The following is a 25771-nucleotide window of genomic DNA, read 5'->3' on the forward strand; positions in this document are numbered from 1 at the left end:
TATATATATATATATATATATATATACATGTTGGGAATGGAATCCCCCCATGGCATGTTTTGGGGCTCAAAGCCCAAGTTTTGAGTTGATATTGTTGTAAAGCTCCGCAAATTGCGGGCACAAAATGTATGTTAGAGTCATAGGGCTATCCGCCCTAGTTTTGAATGTGATGTTGGCCTACCATGGTTCGCAAACCATGGAATTGTATAAATAAATCGAGGCCCTAAGTTTTAAAGGGATAGAAGGAATGGAATCTAATGGAGAATGGGCATGAAAGGTATTAGAGATTAAGTCGAAGTGCGAAGTGTGTCTTGAGTCCTAGAGTAGGAAAAGGCTCTGCAACTGAGTGCACAGAGGCCTAGTAGAATCCGCAGATGAGTGTGCAGACCCCTGCAGTTGAGTGCGCAGCGTGGAGTCAAGTCTATAATCAGATAAGAGATTAATAAAGAAAGGTTTTGTTACCAATTTTGTGTATCTGTTTGGAGTTATTACATGTTTGATATCATTTGCAAATATACTATTTCTTTACTACGCGCACTTGTATGAATTGTGAATATTGTTAAGTATAATGGAAAGCACAAAAATAAGCTAAGTTAATCAACTAATATTGGATTACTAGTAAGGACTTGGGTAGTAACATTGTTCATCCCCCATGTAGGGTTGTGTGAAGGCAGCACCTCAGGGTGCGAAGAACAGGTAAGTGCGTAGCGACGTGCGTGCAGGGTCGAACTACGGACCACTTTAACTCATCAGACATCTCCAGGGTGCGGAAACCTAGTTATAGCACCCTCCCATACTACTTTGAGTGAGACCTTAGTCCATGCTCGCAACTATTGTCGAAAGGGCCAGTAGTACCGAGATTTGTTTGGTTAAATCACCTTCAAACCTGGGTCAAGCCCCAACAAGCCAACAAATGGTTCCATTGTCGGGACCGGGATCTCCATAAGGGATGTCTGATGCCGTGTCACTGGAATCCAATGAAGAAAGAAATTGAAGGGTGGTTGGACAGAAATATTCACGAGTTCGCGGCGTAGGAAAATAGGAATCCGCAAGTATCAAAGGAACAGTGGTTAGAGTGCTACTTATATACGGAAATCCACGGAATTTTCTTTACATCCTTCCCCTCTGAGTTGTATGAGTGGATCACGAAGCTAGCAGATAGTCAAGGAAGGTGTAGGCTCGACAAACCGATTGTGTGGACTCCAAAGTTGGTGCGCAGACTAGAAGCATCGGAAGATAAGATCATGCATGCTATGGACCATTGGCTCGATCGAATTATAGGAGGGTTTATCATCGAGTTTGTGGTAGATACTTCAGTCATCTACAGCGAGGCGGAATGACGCTTCCTCAAAGGACCGTGAGGCATGTACATTAAATCTTTGAACACTTGGATTAAAATGCTATTGTGTGAAAAGCGGGTTATGCGAATAAAGTCATAGACAAAAGTGAGCACCCTTTAGAGTAAAAAAAAAAATGTCTATTCAGTAAGAAAGTCGAAAATTTAGGTTGCATCAAGCTCGAGGGCATATAGCTCAGATGGTAGAGCATTGGGCTCTTAACCTAATGGTCGCAGGTTCGAGTCCTGTTATGCCCATGGCTGTCGCAACATAGTTGGGCTTCAAATAATAATAAAAGAATAATGAAACAAATTTGCATTATGCAAAAGCCCACAAAGGCTTTAAACTTGTTGCCTCCGGTGGCGTTAAAGTTCCAGTTCATTCGTGTATGCAATTTGGCTTATTTTAACATTTGTTCGAGGAGTTTTAGTGGTGTTAACACTTCGGGGTCGATTGAGTCGTCGTTTTGGAATAATTTATACAGACTTATATCTGAGTCGGTCTCTAGTTCTCAAGCTTCTAAGGTGAATCTCTATTACGATGAGGTCTACATGGAGTGGGAGGATCTATAGAAACGAAGGTAGCATAGAGATAGATAATAGCCCCTTGATTTCACCTCAGCTAGAAAGCGAGGAAGAGCTCGCGAAAGTTTTACCAAGAAGTGCGATCAGTCTGATAAGGCAGTGAATTCCGCGCATACCACCTCCACCTACACCACCACCAGTCTCACCATCTTCACCCCCATCTCCGCCCACACCACCTCCTCCACCACCATTGTTCAATATGGCGAGCGCGATAAAATTGTCGTGTGTTAAAAGGAATAGGGAACGAAGATCCAGACTAATTTTGGTTCGTGGTAAAAGCTGTATGGGAAGCACAAGGAGTTGTGGATGACAATATAAAGAAGACAATGTTGGTAAGTGCATTGCAGGATCGCGCACTGACATGGTACATTAAGCATTCCAACAAGAATCCAAACGCATGGGGCACGGATATCCAAGCTACGCTGAATAGGGAATTTAGCAGGCCAAAATCGGAGACAGTCGATTATCGGTTTTAAGGAAATCGCGATGCTTCCAGGCAAGACCCCTTGGGAACTGGATCAGAGACTGAAGGGCATGATTCGAGAAGCCAACATGACCTTGACAGATGGGAAGCACCGTGCATGGTTTGCAGCGTCACTAATTCTGCATCTAAGGATGGCGTTGTTGCAGTAGAATTTATCCACCCAGGTCGAAGCTTTGGAGATTGAAATGAGACTGCACGAGACCCCAATAGAAGATCATGGCCTGGGAGTCCAAAAAATCCACGTGCAACTAAAAAACTTATGTCTGGAAATGCAGAGTTTGAAACAGGACAGGACAACTCGGCCAGAGGCACGCGAGGAGGTATGGTGCATAAAGTGCAAGGGACAGGGACATTACAAGGACCATTGTCTAGTCTTCGCGAACTACTTGGCAGGAGGAGGGCCTATGCCATTAATACCAGAGGCACAAGCAGGACCGAGTGCAACGCCTGCATTATGGTGCGCGATTTGTCAGATAGGAGGAAAACATGCTACATATAATTGTCATCTATTACAAAAGTATACGTAGACGTCCCAGCAGTTGTTCTGTAATCTCTGCAGGTCAGTAGGCCATGATGAACACACCCGTAGAAGTTATGAATTGATGATGGATCGGACTCCTGCCTATAGAGTTCATACCGAAACATGAGCCCTCGATTAAAATACAGGGATGGCGCACAGTGGATTTCAAGGGTGCGGACAAGGTTGAGGTGGAATGGGACCAGAAAGGGGTCATAGACAGCTGATTTGTTACAATTACGAAGGGTCAGGGAATTATTCCCGCGATTGTACAAATCTGACGAGGGCATCATGTTTATATTGTACCTAGTTTGATCATGAGACAGAGGACTGCCCCACACTGATAGCGAGGTTGCGCGATAAAGGAATACTCCAGCCTCCCCTGACTCAGAATATGAAAATGATGAGGATTGAGCCACAAGAAGAGGACTCGAATGTAAACATCGTGCTCCAAAGCGGTATTATGACAGTAGACGACAAGGGCAAGCAACTCGAAGTGAGTGCTTGGGTTCATAAGGCTCCTACAAAGGAACCAGAGTTCGATTTGGAGCACGCGAAGGAGACATTCATGGAAGCTAAGAAGAGCTTCACGGAAGCCTCCACTTCAGGTAGTAAGGATCAACAAGAACCTAAGATGGATCCTTCAATGCTCACTACCATTCTGGAGACATGCATGAAGTTGTTGTGTAACAGAAAATCTGTGAAGGGACTGCAATAACTCATCACTAGATGTGCTGAATCAGGGGAACAACACGTAGTCTGGAAGCTCGGAAAGCACACATCGCAAATAGGAAGGGAAATGAGATTGACTTCACAAATCGAAGAATATGAAATGGATCAAGTGATTCTGGATTTAGGATCAGACGTGAATGTACTACCAAAGCAGACATGGGAGCGCATGGGCAGGACCGCGTTGCAATTGTCCCCTATTAAATTGCGAATGGCGAACCAGCAGAAGATCCTACGAATGGGAAGACTGCAGGGAATAACGGTATACATCGAAGGTGTGAGCGCGCTTGCAGATTTCGACGTGATAGAGATTGTTGATGAAAACAATCCCTATCTCGCACTACTGGGAATAGATTGGGCCAGTGATATGAATGGGGTGATAAATCTCAAGAAGCGCAAAATGATTTTTGAGAAAAAATCACTGCACGTAGTGGTACCTTTAGACCCTACGGAAGGTTTGCGCTACACAGAGCCAGTGCGTGACGACAAAAGCGACGACGATCTAGACTGTATCTACAATATAACTGCTTGGGAACAGGATTGGGTAAATCCTACAGCGGATGGTAGGATTTCGTGGGAGCGCGAAAGCTCTTGCACATCAGATGAGGATGAGGAAATAGAACGATGGCAGAACCGGTTACATGAGGTAACCACGCTCAATTGCAACATGATGGTAAGATCACTGCGCTGCGTGACAATACAGGTAAGGGATTTTCCCATGTATGACGGGTTGACAGCGGTGGATGAATTCCTGAACAAATTTGCAAGAGAGATGCCATAATCACAGTGTTTTGACGCTCTGAAATGGGCAATATGAGCTACGCCTGCAAGATGGTGGGGTGCGCATCAAAGCAGTTTGAGAACTGGTGCAAATGCAAAACAGTGATGCGTATACGGTTTGGAAAGCCTCAGCTGCGGAGGGAAGCCGGGTATGATGGATGAAACAGCCTGCGCGCCCACCTCTCCAGATGGGTACAGGCATATGATACACAACCAGCACAAACGCACACTGTCCTCACGATAGAAAACAAGAACAAAAAGCAGGAGCGGGCACGACGAGGGCGCAAACGATGAAGTATGATACAACCAAGCGCTGAAGATTATATGCGGGGAAGCCTTTGACAAGGTGTGCTAAGTGCTGAACATGGTCCACCATGTGAGACGCACTGACTGGGACCTGCACGTACTGGCAGTTCTATGGGCTTATAGGACCATATGCAAAACCCTGACCGCACAAGCACTTCCGAAGATGAAGTATGAAGCAGGGGTTGTGATCCCTATGGAGCATGTGAAGCCTAGTCCGCGCATAGCAGCACCCATAGATACGACGGTCCGCGAAGCTCGAAACGAAGGAATCACACAGCCGCGAGAAACAGAACACATAATACTGGAGGAAGAAATCTGACAGGGAAACATTAGACTTTGCGGACTTGAAAAAGACTGGGTACAAGGAAGAAAAGCGCTTTGATGGACGCGAAGGTCAAGAAGCTGGAAGACGAAATAAAGGAAGCATTTCTTGTCAAAAAACTGAGGGTGGTAAGGCAAGGTGCATATGATCATACTGACAAGTTGGAGAACTATCGTCGTGAACTAGTTAGCCTACTGCCTTGGCTTGGACCGCATATTGCCAAACGTAATGACCAGGGTAGCGTGTTGCAAGTAGTAAAATGCGCAAGGCTGAACACAACTATGGAAGGTGGGGATTCTCTACAAACCATGGTAGAGGACGGGATGGAGCCCCACATGGATGGTGCGACCACCTGACTAGCCGTAGGAAGGACAGTCTTAGCGCTCCAGGCAATTGAAAGGAAGCGTGGGACTTTAAACTATTCTGCCCGGAAGTTGCGCGATATTGGGGGTGCGCGTAGAAGCAGATTAATTTAGTTGGCATAGAAAATAATCTGGAAATTAATCTATGATACTTTTAACCCTTAGATCAACCTTAATTTTTAAAATAAATTTTAATTATTATAGTTTTCTTTCTTCCCATTAAATTACTTTAATATTTATATATTAAATATTAAATTGGAATTATTTTATTTTTAATTATTTTATTTATAAGTGTTTAAAACAGTCCCTTTTCAATAAATATAACTATATATTCCTATAACTCACGACTCTAATTTTTATATTTATTCACTTACCATTAATTTAAATTATATTATTTTAATATAGATTTATAATATCATGATTCTAATTTAAATTACTCTTTATCATACCCTTATATTACTCTATATCTATTTAACTATGATAAATAAGTATTATTTTAAATTTAATCTAGTTCATAATTGATTGTTTTTAATAATTCATTTATAAATAAATGTTTTAAAACAGTCCCTTATATTCCTATAACTACCGAATCTAATTTTTAGATTTAATTCCCTTACCATTAATTTAAATTATTTTATTTTAATATAGATTTATAATATCATTATTATAATTTAAATTGCTCTTTATCATACCCTTATATTACTCCTTATTTTTTTAATTTTGATAAATAGGTATTATTTTAAATTTAATCTAGTTCATAATTGATTGTTTTTAATAATTCATTTATAAATAAGGGTATAAAACAACCCTTTAACTTATATTTTAATAAGAATATATCAAGCTATTTATATATTGCTCTATTATTTATATATTTAATGACTTTTTAACCAGTTACTCTAATTTCTGGATATAGTAATTTTATTAACTAACTATCGAATTAAATTAAATTAGGTTATTATTTTATTTTTTAATACATTTGTATAATGGTGAGGGTATAAAAAGAGTCCTTTTTATAAGTAACTGGGGTAACTTATCTAATTAAATAATTTTTATTATCATGACCAAACTAACCAGTCAAATCTAGTCGTTATCAATATAGCCGATACCTGAATACAGTCGTTGGAGGTTCTGCTCTATTTAACATGCAAAGCCTGATCTGTTCATTCAACTTGTCCTAACGATGAACCACACTGGTTGGTTTGAAACGCATCGACAAATGAAAAATCATGTGATTTACGTCGAAAGAATATTTCTTAAACTTGATATGGATCACAGAAGCCTCAATACAACAAATGTATGTTCGAATCGAATGATTTTCAAGTTTGAAGAACATCAGGAGTAGCAGAGGGTCTGAACCCTACAGGACCTACTCGAATGAAGGAAATCCGGGTATGGTCACTCTTACATAGTTTGATAATATAAGCATCTTGCCTGAGTTGTATGAGTATTTCTTATTGTAGTTTGCTTCTGCTTTGTTGGGGTTCTAACCCAAAGCCCTAGGGTGCTTCCACCCGAAATAGAATTGGCGAATCCACTAGGGATAACAATCTTGTTATTCCTAGTTTGGGTTGTTCATTCTCAATCAGGGCTCAGTCTTTGGTTTTCTTTTGGTTACAGTCTTATTTGGTCTACTAGACTCCCATGCTTCAAGTCTGATCTTTTGGATCAGACTTTGTTTTTTATTTTTTCTTGCAAAACTTTGTATACGCTCTTTACTTTGTTTACAATAGCATATACACGCTTGTTTCTGTAAAGTGAACTCGCGTATACACGATTTTCCTGTGTCAGAAGCACGTGTGCATGCTTCTGTGTTTGAACATAGTCGCATATGCAAATTTTTGCATTGTTTTTTCAAATCTTTCAGCCCAGATAGATTTGTTGCCTGGTCTTTTCAGTCTCTGTGTGGTCAATTGTTGTCTGAAGAATTTAATTATTCTGCAAGCTTACTGTTTCAAAGTCTCTTCCTCATTGAAAAGATTTCTCCTAGGTTTTCTTCTTTAGCGAGTTTGTAATTTGTGTTTTGGCACACAAGACTTCGTCCTGAAGTTCTTGATTGTTCTGGTCCTCCAGAACACGAGATTGTTTTCAATTTCAGTGTCAAACCCGGATTTCAAATCTACTTGCTTTGCTTTCCTTTGTTTTGTGGCCTCATAGCTTTTCTTGCTTTTTGAAAGTCTTTTTGACGAATTTGGAAATATTTCTTTCCTAGATTCTTGGTCAATTTGTCAAACTCTTTGCTGCTATTTGGGTCGTTTTGTACAAGTTGAAGTCTTTTTGCTCAAGTTTTTGTTCATTTTTGAGTTTGTAACTTCCAAAGACTCCTTGTGCTCTTTTTTCGATTTTTTGAGTTTTAGTAGCATTTTGGTGATTTCAAAAAGTTCTTTTGGTTACTTCTTTAAAAAAGAAAAAATCTCAAAAAACTGTGTTTTTGTTTTTCTTTTGCCAAGTTTGGTTTATGGTTTCTTTTTGTTGTTGAAAGTGAATTCCGATCTTTTACAATTTTTCCTTCTTGTTTGGAGAGAATTTTGTTTTTAAAATTTGTATCCTCTTCGGTACTTAAGTTGGCTCATTGTTAGTTATAAACAATTGCTTTTGCTTTTTTAGTGTTATTTAGGATCTTGCATCTCCATTATTTCTTGCATTAGGATAGTTTGCATTGTTAAATCATTCATAGTCTTTTAGTTTTTGGGTGTGTGAAGTGTGTTTCAAGAAATGAAGAGAAAAGGAACTTTTCTTTGTAGAAGTTTTGTAGAACCCATATAGAGATCTCTTTTCATCGAAGAAAAAATGATTGCATTCATGTAGTTAGTTTTTCATTGATTTTTGTTGCGTCATACAAACATCATTGGTTTCACTCCCATCTTCACACTTGACTTAAAGAACAGCCATTAAAATCAAGTGATTAATTAAAATAAACTAGAACTTTTATGTTGTCATCAAAATACACCAACAAGTTTAGGTTTATTAGGGCCTTGGATTAGACAAGAGGAGAGTTAACTCTCCAAGGCCGCTCAAAATTACAAAACATAGAAGTTTGATTAATGAGCGAAATCCAATAGCGTTAGGAAGACTGGGAAAGCTCCATAACTGGGAGTAAAGCACGAGGGAGAGTGAAGATAAGGACGAGGGATACCCCCTCTCTTACTTATCGGATCCCGCCTCACGAACATTCCGCCCATCTTCTGATACGAGTTGGTGACCATAGTTTCCTATCCTAGGGATCACACAGGTGTCTGTGGAGGGGAATCTCGTGGCACCTGAGGCTGACGTTGTATCACGTTCAGCAGTACTTCTGGAGGGTACCCTTGCGAAGCTTGGGTGCTTTCACCGAAAAGGGCTATTTTTTGGAGGTCAGCGTAACTGCCTCTGATACCCTTCGCTAGTAGGCCTAGGGCGTAATTACCCCAATCTATTTTCGGAAGGCCCTTGTTATTAACTTTCTTGTATTTTGGTGTCCAGTCCTAATCACTCGGAGTGGAAATACTTGAGATTTGTTTGATTGCTAATATGTTTAGGGACTTTTTAGTGAGTGTTCTTTGCTCCTAGTCGGCCTAGCTTTATAAGTTTTTGAGTCTTTAAGTAGATCTTTTAAATAATTCAAAGTGGTTGATCGACCATCTCAACGGTCTAGGAGACTTTGTGGGCTATCACCTACGAGTCCTGAGCCTTCCCCTAGAAGGCGTAGGAGCGATTCTGCCAGTGGTTTTCAACCAGTGGCAACAGGCGCATCGGAGATTGATCCTCCGCTTGGGGTCATTAATTCACAAGATAGACCTGGCACCAGTAGAGAGTTAGAGAGGAACACACCAGTTATTTCTCGAGTAATTTTTCAGTCGGAAGATAATATCGAAGTTGAAGAGCTTTCAGAGTCGGTTGTGGCTCTAAATTCTCCTCTTCCTCCTGATCATCCAAACGTTCTATTGTACGTCAGAACCCATAATCATAGGCCTTCGATCCCAGGTTTACACCCATCTATTTCTTCGATGACCACTGCTAGAAGCATGGAATCTACGATGAGTGTTGAGAGCATGCAGACTCCCATATTTTTACAAGGAGGAGAAACTATTTCCATCCCTTCTATTACTCTCAGCATGGCTATATTTGGGTCTACTTCCATTCCATCAACGAGTGGAAGGTCTCAGGCTGCTGCATCCAATTTTGGATTTATCCCTTATGGAATGTCGTCTCATGAGATTCCTTCAATTCCTTTGAACATACCATTGACCGCCTCCACATCCATGATGAGTGGATCAACTTCTTTTCAGGGTTTCCCATTGGAAGTGGTCATATACCACACTCTAATCCTACAATAGGTTCAATGCCTTTTTCTTTTACTGGTCCAGGTAATAACCCATTCCAGAGTTGGACAAACCCTGTGGTTAGTGGGATAGGAGCTGGGAATCAATTTTTTGGCCAGCAAGGGAATGTGCCGTATTCTTCAGTTAATTCATTTCAAAATTTTCCACCCTTGGCTAACACATGGAATCCTTATCAGGGGTTGTCACCTCCTTTTAACACTTTGTTAGGGTGTAACTTCACTGGTTACGGAGGATTTTCGGTAGGAGTTGGTCAAACTCCGAATTTTGTTGGACCGCAAGGAGCACCTTTTGGTACGGTAGGCTCTACGAGTTACTTCAGGTAACCTGGTGTTTTTCAAAATCCAGGTCATTCTTTTCAGATCTTTGGAACCTATGGACACTGAAGATTCATAGATCATCTTGGTATTTCTGACCTCTGAGTCTGTTCTGAAAGTACAGGAGATTCCTCCTCTTGAGGTATTTTACAATCTAAAGCATAAGTTAGTGGTCAACGAACAGAGGAAGAGGAGAAGAATTGAACAAATCCAAGCTTTAGTCCCTATAAATGCCTCCTTTCAAGTACTTTGGAAAGATACCCAAGTCACCCCTGTTGAAGATCTAGGAACGCTATCATAGTATGCAGGTTCTTATGCTAGTGCAACAATCGATAAAGCCTCAAAGGTGCAACAACTCCTTAGGGAGAAGGATGAGAAAATAAGGCAACTTGAACAAGGTTTGGAGAGTGAAAAGCAAGGAGTTTCTCAGAAATGGAAATCTCACCTTCCACAATAGAAAATCAGTTCTGATAGCCTGAAGATTCAATATGAATCTGATATGAAGAGTCGGGATTCCCAAATACATGAGTTGCAACACGAGATTGAGCAATTGAAGGTCAACCCAAAAATAACAGAGTTCAAGAAGGAAGCAGGAGAGTTGAATAACCTCCTTTCTCAATATCAGGTTGTATTTTGTCAAAATTTGGCCATCATTCAAGACGTATGTCAATCAAGTGATTCACTTGTGAATCAACTGTTCGATCTAAGGACATTCTACAAAGAGTTCAAGGAAATGATTTTCGATTTCATTGACTGGAAAGACAGCTCTGAGGGTTGATTAGTCAATCTCCCCAAAATAGATGAATCTCATAAATACATTTTCTTTCAAGAATGGGAGATAAGACTTAAACATGTGTATATGGCCATCTATAGTGCCAGGGACCTATCAAACAACATCATTGGATCAATCAGTGATAGCCTACTGCAAGCTAACCTGATTTCGGACTGCCTTGAAGATACCTTTCCCGATGTAAAATTGTTAACAAGGACTTGGCAAGAATCATCAAAGAAGAAGGTTGAGGGAATAATGGATCTATCAAATATTGACTTCGAATTCCATTGGAATTTCCTAGTCAAAACTCACAGTCAACGGTTGATGTTGAGGTGTATTTCAAATGCAACAAATCATCTTCTTCCAGCACTCCACTATGTGTTATTCAATACACAGATGTGCATTAATCCTGACCATCCACCTGGATTTAATTCAATGACAAAAATATGTGAGCTTCGTCATTGAATGGCAGAGAAGTCCTCATCCCAGTCATGATCAAGTTGTTATAGCAGCACACTATTATTTTCTTTTATTTTATTTTAAGTGTGGTTTGTTTAAACCACCCCAACATTTTATGGAACTTTTCTATATTTGAGTTTTGATTTAAAACTATAAATCCCCTCCATTGTTATGAAGAAGGGGTTTGAATTTTTGTGAGAAGCCTATTGGGTTGCATTATTGTAGCTAAAAATAAGTCTTAATAGAAATAAGGATCACTCTGATTTTACTTATGAGTAGAGTTAATGTGTATTGGGCACTACTATCTGTATATTGATGCTATGTTTATGAGTTGAATTATTATTTTATTTCAAGTTTTTCATATATGTTATTGCATACAATTGGACAATTATCACTATTGATGTGTTTTAATCGAAATATTTTAAGTATATAGACGAACAATGATATCTTATATGTGTAGTGAATTATATCAACAGATTTAATTAACTATTGTTATAGACATATTTGGGCACTGCAACCTCAATCTTATATGTCGATAAACTAAGGGGTCTTTAACCCCTAAAAGTGTTGTTTCATACCCTAAAGGATCATGGTCAACTGATTACATCATTCCCCAGAAGTTACATTTGAAAAACCACTCAGAACTGGCCAAAACTGGATCATACTGACTGCTCCACTGTCAAGGTGCGATGGATACTGACTTCTACACTAGCCAGGTGTGATGCATACTGAAGAGGCCTTCTATGGGGTGCGATGAGCGAGAATGGACAAATGTCTGAGACAGTTTGCTAAGTGGATGCTCATGGAATCTTCTAGAAACTTCTCCTATGACACTTGCCTCTTTGAATTCGCCCAGGGATGAATAAGAGATCCAAGAAATCTCCAAGTGGAACCAAGAACAACAAGTGGAATGAAACTAATAAAAAACCCAAAGATGACTCACACCCTTGCAGACATCTATAAATGGATCCCTCATCTAAGAGATCTAGAGGCTGGAATTTTGTAATTTGCAAGGAAGTGCTGATAGTTTTTCTTTGAGAAAGAGCATTGTATTGTTGGGTGATCTTTCTTTTCATGAGGTGAAGAGGGCATTGATGCTGGGAGGATGTTGCTAGATCAGACAGCTGGGTTGTAATTCTCCCTTCTATTTTAATAAAGTTCTTTGAGTTTTCTTCCATACAATCGTGTATTTGTGAATGTTGTTATTTGTGAATGCCATTGTATGTTCATTGTATTTCTAATTCTGCAATGATTATGATATAATAGATCAAGATGCTTTGATAGTTCTTTGTTACTGTGTTTCTACAGGTACTCTTCAAGCGGGATAAGTACGGAGAGGAGTTCCAAGCTTTGTCAAGGGGGAGAGAGATCAAGCAAGGAGTCAAGCAGAAGATCCAGGTTGGTTCCTTTGCCTCTCTCTTATCTATCATACATAGAGGAAATCGCAAATTGCTTTGTTTGTTTGTTTCTAGGATAGCTGCCAATTCTAGAGGGCTAGCAAATCGAAAAGACACTAGTTTTCCTAGAAACAAAATGGCGACTCCACTAGGGATCGAATAGTTTGTTTGTTTGTTGTCAATTGTTTTTTTTATAAACTATAGACGGAGCCTGAAGTTAGCCAGATAGCCTTCGAACTGCTCTTGCTCTGCAATTGCAAAATAGATGAATGTTGCTTCAGTCAATCTCTGGTTTAGTTTATGAATTGAACATCTGAATTACAAGCATTCTAGATGCCCTGTTGGTAGCTCAATAACCTCTCAAGATCATACCTCTCTACTTTTCTCTTTATTGTCCATCATAGACCAGCTTAAATCACTGAAATCAGCTGCAAATTTGAGCCAAAACCCATCTTAGTTGTGCTCCCTGGCCCATTGCACTGTCTATCACTGTCAACCAGTATGCATCACACTTCCTAAGTGTTGTAGTGCGATCCATACTTGTTTTTGTGAAGCATAGGTGCGATGACTGACTGAACGTATTTCCCTCCTTGAAATGTGGGGTTTTCATCCTTGTTTTCAGATCTGTTTAGCTGATTTGATGCTTATGAACAGTACCTCATTACTGAAGCCTGATTTCATACATAGATCAGCCTCCATTGATTAGGATTAGTAAATATTGTTATGTATTTGTCCATCATTTACAATCCTTTGTCGAAAAGTTGCTTAAATCGATCTGTCGTTTTGGTACAAAGAGTGTCGTAACTATCGTTTTGTGTCAAAAGAGAAGTGTCGTCAAATCTTCCTTCTCTGAATAGTCGATTGAAAGTTTTGTCATATATTTGATTTGATTTGTTGTTATTCGAAGTGTCGAAAGCATTTTCCATTCAAAATTGAAAAGCGTCGTTCAGTCTTCCTCTCTATTTTGAAAAAGAAATTGTTGAAATGTCGCTTTGAGTGAAATGTTTCAGATCTATACTTAGTTCTCTTTTTTGGCATTCCTCACATTAAGGGAATGAAAAAACAAATACATGCATTTGCATTTGCATTTATCTTGTGTGCGAAAAATGATTTAGGAAAAGTGAATTTAGTGTGTGCTCTTTTCTCTTTGTTTGAAATAATCGTAATCGTCTTTCCTTAGTAGCTAGGATTTTCATTGCTAAAAATAAACAACGATTGTTTATCATTATAGATTGCATTTTAGGAATTTTAAATCTACATCACGTGGTGAACCATTGAAAGGCAAACTTCTATACAAGATCAACTCTAAAATAAATTTCAATGAACTTAACAATGCTTTGGAACCTAACGCAACACATATAGATGTCTAGGCTAGAGATGTGTTCCGGCGTCATAAAATCTAGTAACTATCATTTTCATCGAATGTCGGGTGATTCCTCCTCTTTGATACGACAAGTGATAGCATGGACTTGTGCTCCCCGTACCGTCGAGTATATATTGGGAGACCACAATAGGCTTATATCCTTTATCCATAGGAAGTCATGTCTGCCACCCTATCGATCACAATGCACTGAACACAGCATTCGGGATGATTCACTGTCGTACATAAGTCCTTGGTAATTTCTCTTTAATTTACCACCAAGGTGTATATTGCAGTTTTTTGATTGGTTTAGTAATCCCTCTGTCTAGAGTCCAGAGTAGTCACTTTCGTTCCTTTTCAACTCCTTAAAAGAAAAGGTCCATCTGAGCCCTTGTCACTTCAGGCTCATTAAAAATCGAAGGGGACTAGAGTCATCTTTAGCTTTTTATCGACTCTTGAAAATTGAAAAAGCAAAGTTGTGTCAAAGCGTCATTAAAATTTATTTAATTTGGAATAACATCCTTGTTCCTTCGTTGATCTTAGGTTGAGATAACGGAGTCCACCAATCATGGAATCCCTCTTGAGGGGAATCCTATTCCATTTTCTTCTTGGGGAAATATTGGTGCTCCATATATGGCCACATTGTCCCTTCCAAGAATCACAATTGGTTTGTCGGTATGGCTATTCTCAACCTCTGTCATTCAAAATACCGTGATTCCTCAGCAATCAAATCAGCAACCAGTTGATACTGAAATTGACCCTTCGCCTTCTTCTTCGTTTGTTTCTCCCTCCCCTTCTTCCTCTTCGCTTGGTGAAAATAGTGATACTAGTAACCAAGTAGATGAGAAGAAGAAGAAAGGGAAGGAGAAGAAGAAGAAGAAGTCAGTTAAGCAAGGGGGCAACCATGAATCATCTGGTGAAAATCCGCACACTAAATCTCCCAGATTTCCTTGCATAATTTGTAGGGGAGACCATTTTCATCGAGAATGTCCGTGCATCCCTCGGATCTTGAGAGAATGGTCCCCCCATTCGCACCATCCAGTGTCATCAACCTCTGGTGATCATGTTGACAGCACACCATCAACTAGTAATAGTGAAGTTCACGGACATAAAGGAAAGGTCAAAACTCCATGTAGACTATGTGAAGGGGACCATACCCTTCCCCGTTGTCCTTTTTTGGATGAGGCCAAGAGAGTCTTGCATAACCGTCCTACTTCACCGCAACGACTTCCACCTGGATACAAGAAACTCTCACCAAGTCCTTTACTAGTTGAAAATCTGACTGACATAACTCAATCGTCAGTCGAAACACCTATCGTTGAGAGTGAATCTTCTGAGTCCATACTGGACCAAAGTCAGCAGGTCGAGATGGCAGTCGACCCAGTTTTACCTTCAGAAGGTCCACCTTCAGATGATACCATTCCCAAAGAGAATGAGAACGATACCATTCAAATTCTTTTTGTTACTTCAGAGTCCGATGAACTTGGGGGAAATCTGCCCATTCCTTCACAACAGGAAGAGAATCCCCCAATTCCCGCTACTCAAGAGGTTAATTCTACCATTTATTCGGTATCCCATCCAAGAAGTCTAGTCACTTCCTTCGATTGGAATCAACTAGCGAGATCTCGCCTTCCTTCTAATGTACCATTCCGGATCATAGTACAAGTTTACAAAATGATCGTGTCTGGCACTATCATAGATTAAGGGGCTTCAGTGAGTATCCTTTCCTCAATTGCTTGGAAAGCGCTTGGTTCGCCATCGCTTATGCCTGTTACACATAATTTGTTAGGCTTTAACAAAGGAACTAGTCGACCGTTGGGGATCCTTCCTAAGTTACCGATAACTTTGGGTAGGAAAACCATTCATCTAAACATGATGGTAGTCCCAGGATCATTAGATTACAATCTACTGCTTGGACGTGACTATGTTTACAACATGGAAGCTATTATTTCAACACTCTTTCGAGTGATGTGTTTCCCGCATGAAGGCAAAATTGTCACTATTGACCAGCTTTCATTTCCTGGGTCAAACACATCTCCAAGTCAAACATCATCCTTAAATGGTGCTTTTGCATCAAGACTGTCTCTTCAACCTTCATTCCATCCACCTAATTGCCGAGAGTAGTCTGGTGAATGTAACGAAGCTTAGAGGGCATGCACCCTTGTCTATTTTGAGACGAACCCAACTGAAAAGATAAGTTTCCTTGTAGGCTATGTGATTGGAAGTGCCATCCCACACCATTCACCTTTGTCCACTTTGTGGACGAAGCCATGGAAGTGTTTTGTTACTGTGTTTTCCAGGGAAGTGTTTTGTCTAACCACTGACAAAAACCATCCTGCTTAACCACAGTGATTTCCATATGGTTACTAAGAGACTCTCCTTTTCATCATGCTGGGGGCATGCAACCTTTTTCAATTTCATTTTCTAGCCTTTTAGCTTTTAGCTTTTTAGCTTTTTAACTTCTTAGGTTAGGTGAATGGTCTAGCACACCATTCACCTTTGTCTGCTCTGCGGACAAAGCAAAGGAAGTGTTTTGTCTAAACACTGATGAAACCATCCTACCTAACCTCAATAGTTCCTTAGCTTTTTAGTTTTCTAGTTTTTTTAGTTTTGTCGTTTCTAGCTTACATAAAAAAGAAAAACTAAAAACTGAGCATATGTTATCTTATGGTTCAAGCTCGTTAAAAAATAAACCTACCCATGAGCAATGTTATCGCATGGTTCAAGCTCGTTAAAAAATAAACCTACCACTGAGCATATGTTCCCCCAGAGTTCAAGCTCGTTAAAAAATGAACCCACCTTCGGTAAATAACCTTTGTGATTGCCATAATATCAGCCTTTTGAGCCTTGGTTGTGTTCCTGCCATCACCTCCATTCTTTTGGCCGATCATACGCTTCCACTTGATTGTTTACCTTTTTGAGGAACAGCTACGACGAGTGGTCCTGTTAGCCACCCTCTTCACATCACCATGTTTTGAGAAGTTCCAAGCTTACCCGGAACCAGTTGCTACCCTAAACACCACTCGTTCCTCAAAAAACGAGTCTACTTTAAACTCTTTTTAGACTCGTTAAATATGAAAAGATTGTCGAGCTATTGGCCTCTCCAGCTCACTAAAGTGATTGGAAGTGCCATCCCTCCTGTATATTTTAATCTTTTTCAGACCTGAGGGATTATCTCATGAAAAAGTTCGAGCGCTTGTCTTTTTGGCTCGCTAAAGTGATCGAAAAATCATCCCTTTCGTATTATTTTATCCTTTTTCGGACTTAAGGGATTATGCTACGAAAAAGAACTACTGGAGTTTCCTTTTCGTCCCTTTTCAAACTCTCTAAACATGAAAAGGACCGAGTTATCCTTGTCGTTAAACTCGTTAAAACAATAGCGACAAACTTGTCCACCCAGACAAGAATGAGTTTCACTGTCACTAGGCTCGCTAAAACATAGTGATAGGTTTGCCTGAAGGGAAAATTATAGAACAAGCATATGTTATCCTCCTCAAGCTTGACAAAAATAAATAGGTACTGGTCAGCAATGACTGGGGAAAAAGGGAAGAAAACTTAAATAATTTTATTTGTAGCAGGTCGCTCTTGAACATGACACTTTCACTCCATCACCATGATTGAGTCGGGTTGGGTTATTCCGTTCACTGGTCATATCACCATTAGTCCTCCATACCATCCATCTTTTGGGGTTAATGCTACCAATCCATCTCAGTGTCGCCAATATGTTCAAGAGAAGTCATTCAATTGAGAAACCACCATCCAGTTAATGCCTCATCCACTACAATACCTTCACCCTCCATTTTTCATGACCGCCATTCCTGAACCTTGTGTCGTCAGATCGTTTTCACCTCCAGAAAATCATTTGCTTCATTTCGTGTCGTAGATGTGGGATACATTAAGACCCTCCTATGACGAGTCACTTCTTGTCAACCTTAGCTTATTATCCAAGAAGTTGACTTAGAAACAACCCTTTTAGTACTTTGAAGCTTGCATGCCTCAATGGCAAGTTTCTCACTTCCAGTGGCAGGTTGACATCAATGGCCTTCGACTGAAAGACTTTGCGTGGTGTTTGACATCGGATCATATATTCACACCACGTGAATTGTACTATAGTACCTTGAGGGTCATCATCATTATCAGTGATTCCTCTCGTGTCTATTAATAGCTCACATTATTGGTTGGAAATCAGGCGATGTCTTTCCATGTTCGACTTCAGAACATCTCTTCACATGGATCGACTTGTACATCGGGCGAAGATTGAATGAGTTTGAAGACCCCGGATCTAGTTTCATCCATCTGGGCTGCAATATATTCAGGGACATAAAGACATCAAATGTACACAGAAGCTACACAGATAGTCATCCGAGCCAGGGATGATGACTCCACATATAAAGAATCACCAGTCTGCAACTGCAGACGATTATCTGTCCTATGTACATGAAAATGAATTTATAAAGTTGAGCATGGGAATGCCCACCTCAACTAGATCATGAAAATTATATTATGATGATGATGTATTGTATTGTATCTTATACAGGTCACCTTCCAGTTTCGAAAATCTCGGATCCTCATGATAAAGCATTTCACCCGACATCAAAACATTTACGACTTCATGCTTTAGGAGGAAAATGTTATAGACATATTTGGGCACTACAACCCCAATCTTATATGTCGATAAACTAAGGGCTCTTTAACTCCTAAAAGTGTTGTTTCATACCCTAAAGGATCATGGTCAACTGATTACATCATTCCCCAGAAGTTCCATCTGAAAAACCACTCAGAACTGGCCAAAACTGGACCATACTAACTGCTCCATTGTCAAGGTGCGATGCATACTGACTTCTACACTAGCCAGGTGTGATGCATACTGAAGAGGCCTTCTTTGGGTTGCGATGAGCGAGAATGGACAAATTTCTGAGACAGTTTGCTAAGTGGATGCTCATGGAATCTTCTAGAAACTTCCCCTATGACACTTGCCTCTCTGAATTCGCCCAGGGATGAGTAAGAGATCCAAGAAATATCCAAGTGGAACCAAGAACAACAAGTGGAATGACACTAATCAAAAACCCAGAGATGACTCACACCCTTGCAGACATCTATAAATGGATCCCTCATCTGAGAGATCTAGAGACTGGAATTTTGTAATTTGCAAGGAAGTGTTGATAGTTTGTCTTTGAGAAAGAGCATTGTATTGTTGGGTGATCTTGCTTTTCATGAGATGAAGAGGGCTTTGATTCTGGGAGGATGATGTTGGATCAGACAGATGGATTTTAATTCTCCCTTCTATTTTAATAAAGTTCTTTGAGTTTTCTTCCATACAATCGTGTATTTGTGAATGTTGTTATTTGTGAATGCCATTGTATGTTCATTGTATTTCTGATTCTGCAATGCTTGTGATATAATAGATCGAGATGCTTTGATAGTTCTTTGTTACTGTGTTTCTACAGGTACTCTTCAAGCAGGATAAGTACAGAGAGGAGTTGCAAGCTCTGTCAAGGGGGAGAGAGATCAAGCAAGGAGTCAAGCGGAAGATCCAGGTTGATCTATCATACATAGAGGAATCCACAAATTGCTTTGATTGTTTGTTTCTAGGATAGCTACCAATCCTAGAGGGATAGCATATCGAAAAGACACTAGTTTTCCTGGAAACAACTATTTAATTAAATCAGTTATCATTACTCATTTTATGTTCATGAATGATTTGATGATCTACATTATATTGCTATGAGTGAAATATTTCTTAAGTCACATATATAGAAGATACATTGTCCCAGGATAGATATTATAAGGCTTTTAGTTATATTTATTTCTCAGTTTTATCTACATTCATTCACTTCACACTTATATATCTTTCATCCACTTTTATGTATCTTTTTAAGGGAAAATGGTCCCATCAATCCAGTCAGACCCACCATCCCAAACGGAAAAGGAGCTGCTCTAAGTTCCCGACCAGGTGGTTTTCCCCGATGTTGAGGCTGAGATTTTCGAGCCTTCAACACCGGTATAAGTTTCACCCTTTTTTGGACTGGGATAGACTAGTTACGAAAAAGAAATAACCTAGTCTACTATGGCTAGGAGGTTCCCCCTTGTATAATTTTATCTCTTTTTTGGGCTTGGGGGACAACTTTACCGAAAAGGAACTTATAAAAAGAGAGGGAGGGGACTTTTATTTCCATTCATCATCAAATGGCATTATTCTTTGTGTCACCCTTGAACACGACACTTGTTTGCTTCATTATCTCACATTTGGGTTTTAGCATACCTAGGAGTCATACCATCCATATGAGTCTCTTTTCTCCTCTGGCTAGTTGCTCTTCGAGTCATATGGAGTGTGCTTTGATGCCTCCTACGTCATTTCATGATATCACATGGTGCTCATTAGTCATGTTTCCAATTCACTTTTTTGTTGTGCCATTATGTCTTCAAGGGAAGTCTTAGCCTGTTTCGACCATCTGCAGTAGCCTATTAACCTCTTTGAGTCGTTCATCCCCATGTCAATTGTACTTCATCTCTTTATGACTTCATCCATACGTCACATCCTCCTGGTCTGTTTTGTGTCGATTGATGGGAGATACATCAAGGCCCTTCTTCGACAAATCTTCTCTTGTCGAATTCAGCTCATTATCCAGGAGCTTGATTTAGGAACTAGTAGTACCTTCAAGCTTGTAGACCTCAGTGGTAGGATTCCTTGTGATCTACAGTGGGTTTACATCATTGGCTCCTGATTGATTGAGTTCACTCGTGTTGAACATCGGATCATCTATTCACACTCAGTGGAATGTACAAGTACCTTGGGGTCCATTTTCCTCATTGATGGTCTCCCTCGCCTTTGTTACTGGTTTACCTCATTGGCTAGTAATCAAACAGTTTCTACCATGCTCAACATCAGCTCATATATTCGCATGATATAGATCCGTACCATTAGGGTTATGTCGAAGACCCTGGGTTAGGGAAATTTCACTCTTATATGGCATCCTTCCTAAGATGCGTTGGAGTTATGTATCATTTATGTACCTTGAGGGCTATCTAAGACACTTCTTTGTCTATTATGTGTCCATAGTACTATTGATGTATATTGTGACATAGATCCACACTATATTTCTTGGTGGCTATACTCTATCTATTGAGTCACATGGATCCACTGTGTTGTCTTCGTGACCATGTCCTAGCATTTCATGTCATGGATACTCAGTGTACGTTTTTGCATCCATGTTTAGAATTTCTTTATGACTGAGCATGGGTATGCCCACCTCGTGGATGTTATTAACAAAATTGAGACTTCAGCACTTGAGTTCCTCTAATCAAGCTTTGTGCTCTTGGCTCCTTCATCGCATTTTGAGCTTTGAGTATTATTGTAATGCGTTTCGGCCATCAGTTTCTCTTCTAACCTCATGCATAAGGGGGCATCCATTATAAATCTATTTTCCACTCCATTATAGTGAGAGAAACCCAATATCAACTTACCTCAGTTGTTTGGATGAAATGCATCCCTTTTCACCTTTTATTTTACTTATTTGATATTTATCCCATGATAAAAGGGTGGAATTACATGATTTAGTTATTTATCATAATTAATTTTCCAAAATATTATAATTATGAGATAATAATTATTCATAATTGAGATAATTTAGAAAAAACTCATAATTGTGAAAAAGGTTTCTCAAGTCTGTCATTCCCAAGGAGTTCAACTTGACCCACTTGTGTATGACTTGGCTAGGGGTCCATTATTATAGAAGTTTCCTAACTTCTCAATCCCCTAGGTGTCTCGATACATTATCCTAGAGGATAAAATAAGCCTATATAATCTCAACAAGAGGCAAAAGGGTAAAGGGGTGGAGTATCCAAACTATAGTGTGAGAGCTCTATTGTATTGGGAGAGGAGACCATACTGCAAGCTTGAGGAGAGGATATCCTTTGCTAGAAGGTATACATGATGTACTTTCATTTATATGGTTAATAAAAACTTATTTTCCTTCCCCTTATATCAGTTTTGCAGTTATTTATATGTGTGATTTCTAGATGTTTTGAGTTGACAATCTTCTATGGAAGATCACTTGTCGTCTTTGTTTGGTTGTGTTTGTGTTCAGGCTTTGGATCGGGAGTGGATGAAAGAGATCGCTTTATTGGAGCACAAATACTCTGCATCAGGCCCAAAACCTTTCGTGAACATGCAAGGAGGCAAGGTACTTGCTCACACTTTGTAGCATTATAAATTGCATTGAAACTGCATGCATGGCCATCAAGATTGGAGATCATTATTAGATTGTCTTAACCATTCTATTTGTTTGTATGGTGATCTCAATCACACATGAGATTGCGAAGAAATAGCTCCTTTCATAATAAAATGCAATAGGTTCCTCCTCTGAAATCAGAGGTGTCTCATTATTTACAAGAGTTGGGGAAGTAGAAACATTAGGGTTCAGGTTGGTCATGTAAAGAGATGTGAACCAAATGCTCAAACTTGTGGTTAGAGAAATTACAATTTGTGTCTTCTCCAAGAAATTCATAAAAAAGGTGAAGGAATCAATCAAAGAAATCCTCAATTGATTCATTAGGCTTCATTCTTAGCTGATTGATTCTTTTATAGAAATCTCGGTAATCATACCTATTAAAGGCTTGATAAATCTCCTTGAGGAAATGATGAAAAAAATGGATGGAAGCAGATGGTAAGGTGTGACACCATCAATTAACACGACCTTCAAGGGTGAGGAAGAAAGCCATAGAAGTAGAATATTCATCATTCATTTCGTAATATTCAAAAAATTTAAGAAAATTAGAAATGTGATCAGTTATGGATATTCCATCCTCACCATAAAACTTCAATTGAGACAAGTGATAAAGAGGCTCATCAGGGCTTAAAATTTTACCAGGTGATATGTTAAAAAAACCCCTAGAGTATGATTTTAGGATGAGCCATTTAAGATAAGAGATTCAGAACAAACTCAACGGGCACATCTTGTCATCTAGCCCTCCTTCTAGAGCCATTTGTTTACGGTGTTGTAAATTCATCAGCCAAGGTGGTCTCCCTAATGTGAATTCCTATTTAGACCTCACATTGTTTGGAATAGGATCCCCATCCAAAGTATCGACCTAGTTTCCATGTATTCTTATAGATCTTCCTTGTCTTTAGGTGTCAGCAAGAGAGAGAAGCATGTATGTGCCTTTGTGAAAAGCAAGTGTGCTTCGTGAATGTTCGATTGCAGGTGTATCAAGGTTCTTCTACTGTAAATGGAGGATAAGTGAGCCTCTTAAAAGAGAGGTAATAGTACCACCCTAGTAGAGGTGCACACAAGCGAAAAAAGAGAATTGTCTAACATCAAGAAGAATAGTCCACATAGATGCGGCTCTTGTTACAACCATTACAACACATTTTCAATACAATAAGCACTAAAATAACCTAAATGGTTCAACTACTTTAACAGAGGTGAAAACAAACATGAATCATAAACAATTACAAAATAGTCTTACAAATATTCAAAATCCATGCATGAAAACATGTTGGCCATCAGGCTTCAAATATCAAGTAAAAGTCCCAAGATACATGTATACAATGAACGTCACTAGCTCCAATAGTGGAGCATTAGAGCCACGACTTGTTCACCAAAAGTATTGACTCTATCTCTCTGATGCCTTATGGGAGAATCCAAGGTGAAAAGTCCTATGCTTGTAAAATGAGGGTGTATATATAACCAATGGGGTGATCTTTCACCTCCCTTGTGACTCTTCAACTACACTCATGACTATTTGACTTCCACATGACTTTTCGACTTTCATGACTCTTCATATTTTGTTCATTTCTTTTGGACTTCCACTTTACAATACATTTTGAATAAGAATTTACATAATCCACAAAATGATGTGGCATATGATAACTCATGAAATGACATGACATAACACTAATAACATGGTATTCATGATGACATGGAAATTTCAAGCCATTCTTGTTGCTTCTTATTGTATGTCTTCTTGAGAACGATATTTCTTCCACCTCCATATGGCTTAGAGATGAGGAGTCTTCAATGTTATCAGGTCTTGAGTTAAGGGCATAAAATGATGTCCCTTTTCTTTCTCCTGATCAATCAACTTATATTCCCAGCTACAAAGGTGTCTTCTAGCATGTTCTCCTTCTCCATATCCTTCTTCATCATCCTATCCTAGCATGATAAAGTACCTACATCTATAATTTAGTCATGACAAGACGACATTAGTCTAATAAAACCCTAGTCTACTATGTTTCATGATAATCCACTTACTCAGTTGGAACCGGGTGGTAGGTTGAGAGAGAGGCTCAGTGACTACGTAATTTCCAAAAGTGAGGGAATGTCATTGACGGTGCACACTGACTGTTGACATGGGTTGAACATTGCACAAGAACTGTCTTGATGGATTGTTTTATGCCTGTTCAAGCTTGCATAAAAGAATGCGCTCATGAACTTGTTATGAACTAAGCATGTGTGATAAAGTGACTTTGAATGATCAAGAAGTGACCATAGAATGACAGATCGCAAGATCCATAGTAGGATCCAAAACTCAAGTATTGGAAAAAAAATTGAGGGTGTTTGTCGTAGTGACAACACTTGGTGACACAAAGGTAGAACTCCATCTTCTCTGCCTTGGTCACTTCTTTCGTGAAAGTTCTTGTTCTTTAGGTATGATTGATTCATCACGCATATTTCCATGGCTTCCACACTTACCCCGTGCATAAACATATCCCCCTTCATTCATTTACTCATCTAAACACAAACATAAGGTTAGCGATCACACAATATTTTGAATCAGGAAAGGGTAATGAAATTTGTGAGCTCTATATTTTCAGAAAATAATTTTTCATCTCTGGTGTTGCTCCGCTGCTAGCAGGCCTAGATAGTACCCTAACATATTCACTTCAGGGACACAAACATTGCTCTTTTGCCAGTGATCCTGGATAGTACCTCGATGGAATTTCTTGCTTCACCTCTCTGCGCAGGAAGATTTTCTCTTCTTTCACATTTAGTTATTTATTTTATATAGGATTGTGCATCAGCACTTGTTTATTTCATGGGAAAAAGAGGGATTCTAACTTATTGAGAGCAGAATAGGTTGTCCCTTCAGATCATATATCATACCTCTGATATTGGTTTGCTCATTTGGATTTTCCCCTTGTCGTTATCTGCTTCACTGGGTCAACCTAAAGACACTAAAACATAGAGACCCAAGTGTAGGTATGAGGTATGAGGTTACCATAATAGACATGGAGATCATGGTTCAACACAAGGCTTCCCTTATGCAGGGATCATATTTTTTATTGGAACATCATCAACCAAAAGGTGTAACCAAGACAACGAAGAAGACAGAGAGTTAGCCAAATGTTGCAGTGTCACAAAGTCCATTTCTATTTTTCCACATTGTCTTTCGAGCCCAAATGGGACACCCTTCATGCAAATTCTAATTAAACAAAACATAAACACAACAAGGAAACAAAACTAGGAGGACAAAAACAAAAGGAGGTTAATCGAAAAGAGGATGTAAGACAAAAGTCATAAAACACAAAATAGACTACAAAAAACAAGTGCAAGATGAATGTGCAGGTAAACTAATATGCAGCTAGACCTACTCCTAAATGTGGAAAATTTTAGGGGCTAATATTCGCAAGTGGGATAATTTTCCATGATTTTTCCAAAAAACATATTCGCCAATTTCCATTTTTTATAAAATTGATTTGCCCAAATTTTACATTATAAAATTATTTT

At 39.3% G+C, this 25771-nt stretch overlaps 1 non-coding gene across 1 annotated transcript; it reads left to right on the top strand.

Moving 5' to 3' along the window:
- The first annotated feature begins 1521 nt into the window (after positions 1 to 1521).
- Positions 1522 to 1594, top strand: TRNAK-CUU (transfer RNA lysine (anticodon CUU)). The gene has a single exon. It is a non-coding gene; the product is annotated as a tRNA-Lys (tRNA).
- Positions 1595 to 25771: the final 24177 nt, after the last annotated feature.

This window comes from Pinus tabuliformis, chromosome 7, assembly GCF_031772625.1.
Source record: "Pinus tabuliformis cultivar Carrire ecotype Pingquan chromosome 7, CPIR1, whole genome shotgun sequence".
Taxonomy (NCBI): domain Eukaryota; kingdom Viridiplantae; phylum Streptophyta; class Pinopsida; order Pinales; family Pinaceae; genus Pinus; species Pinus tabuliformis.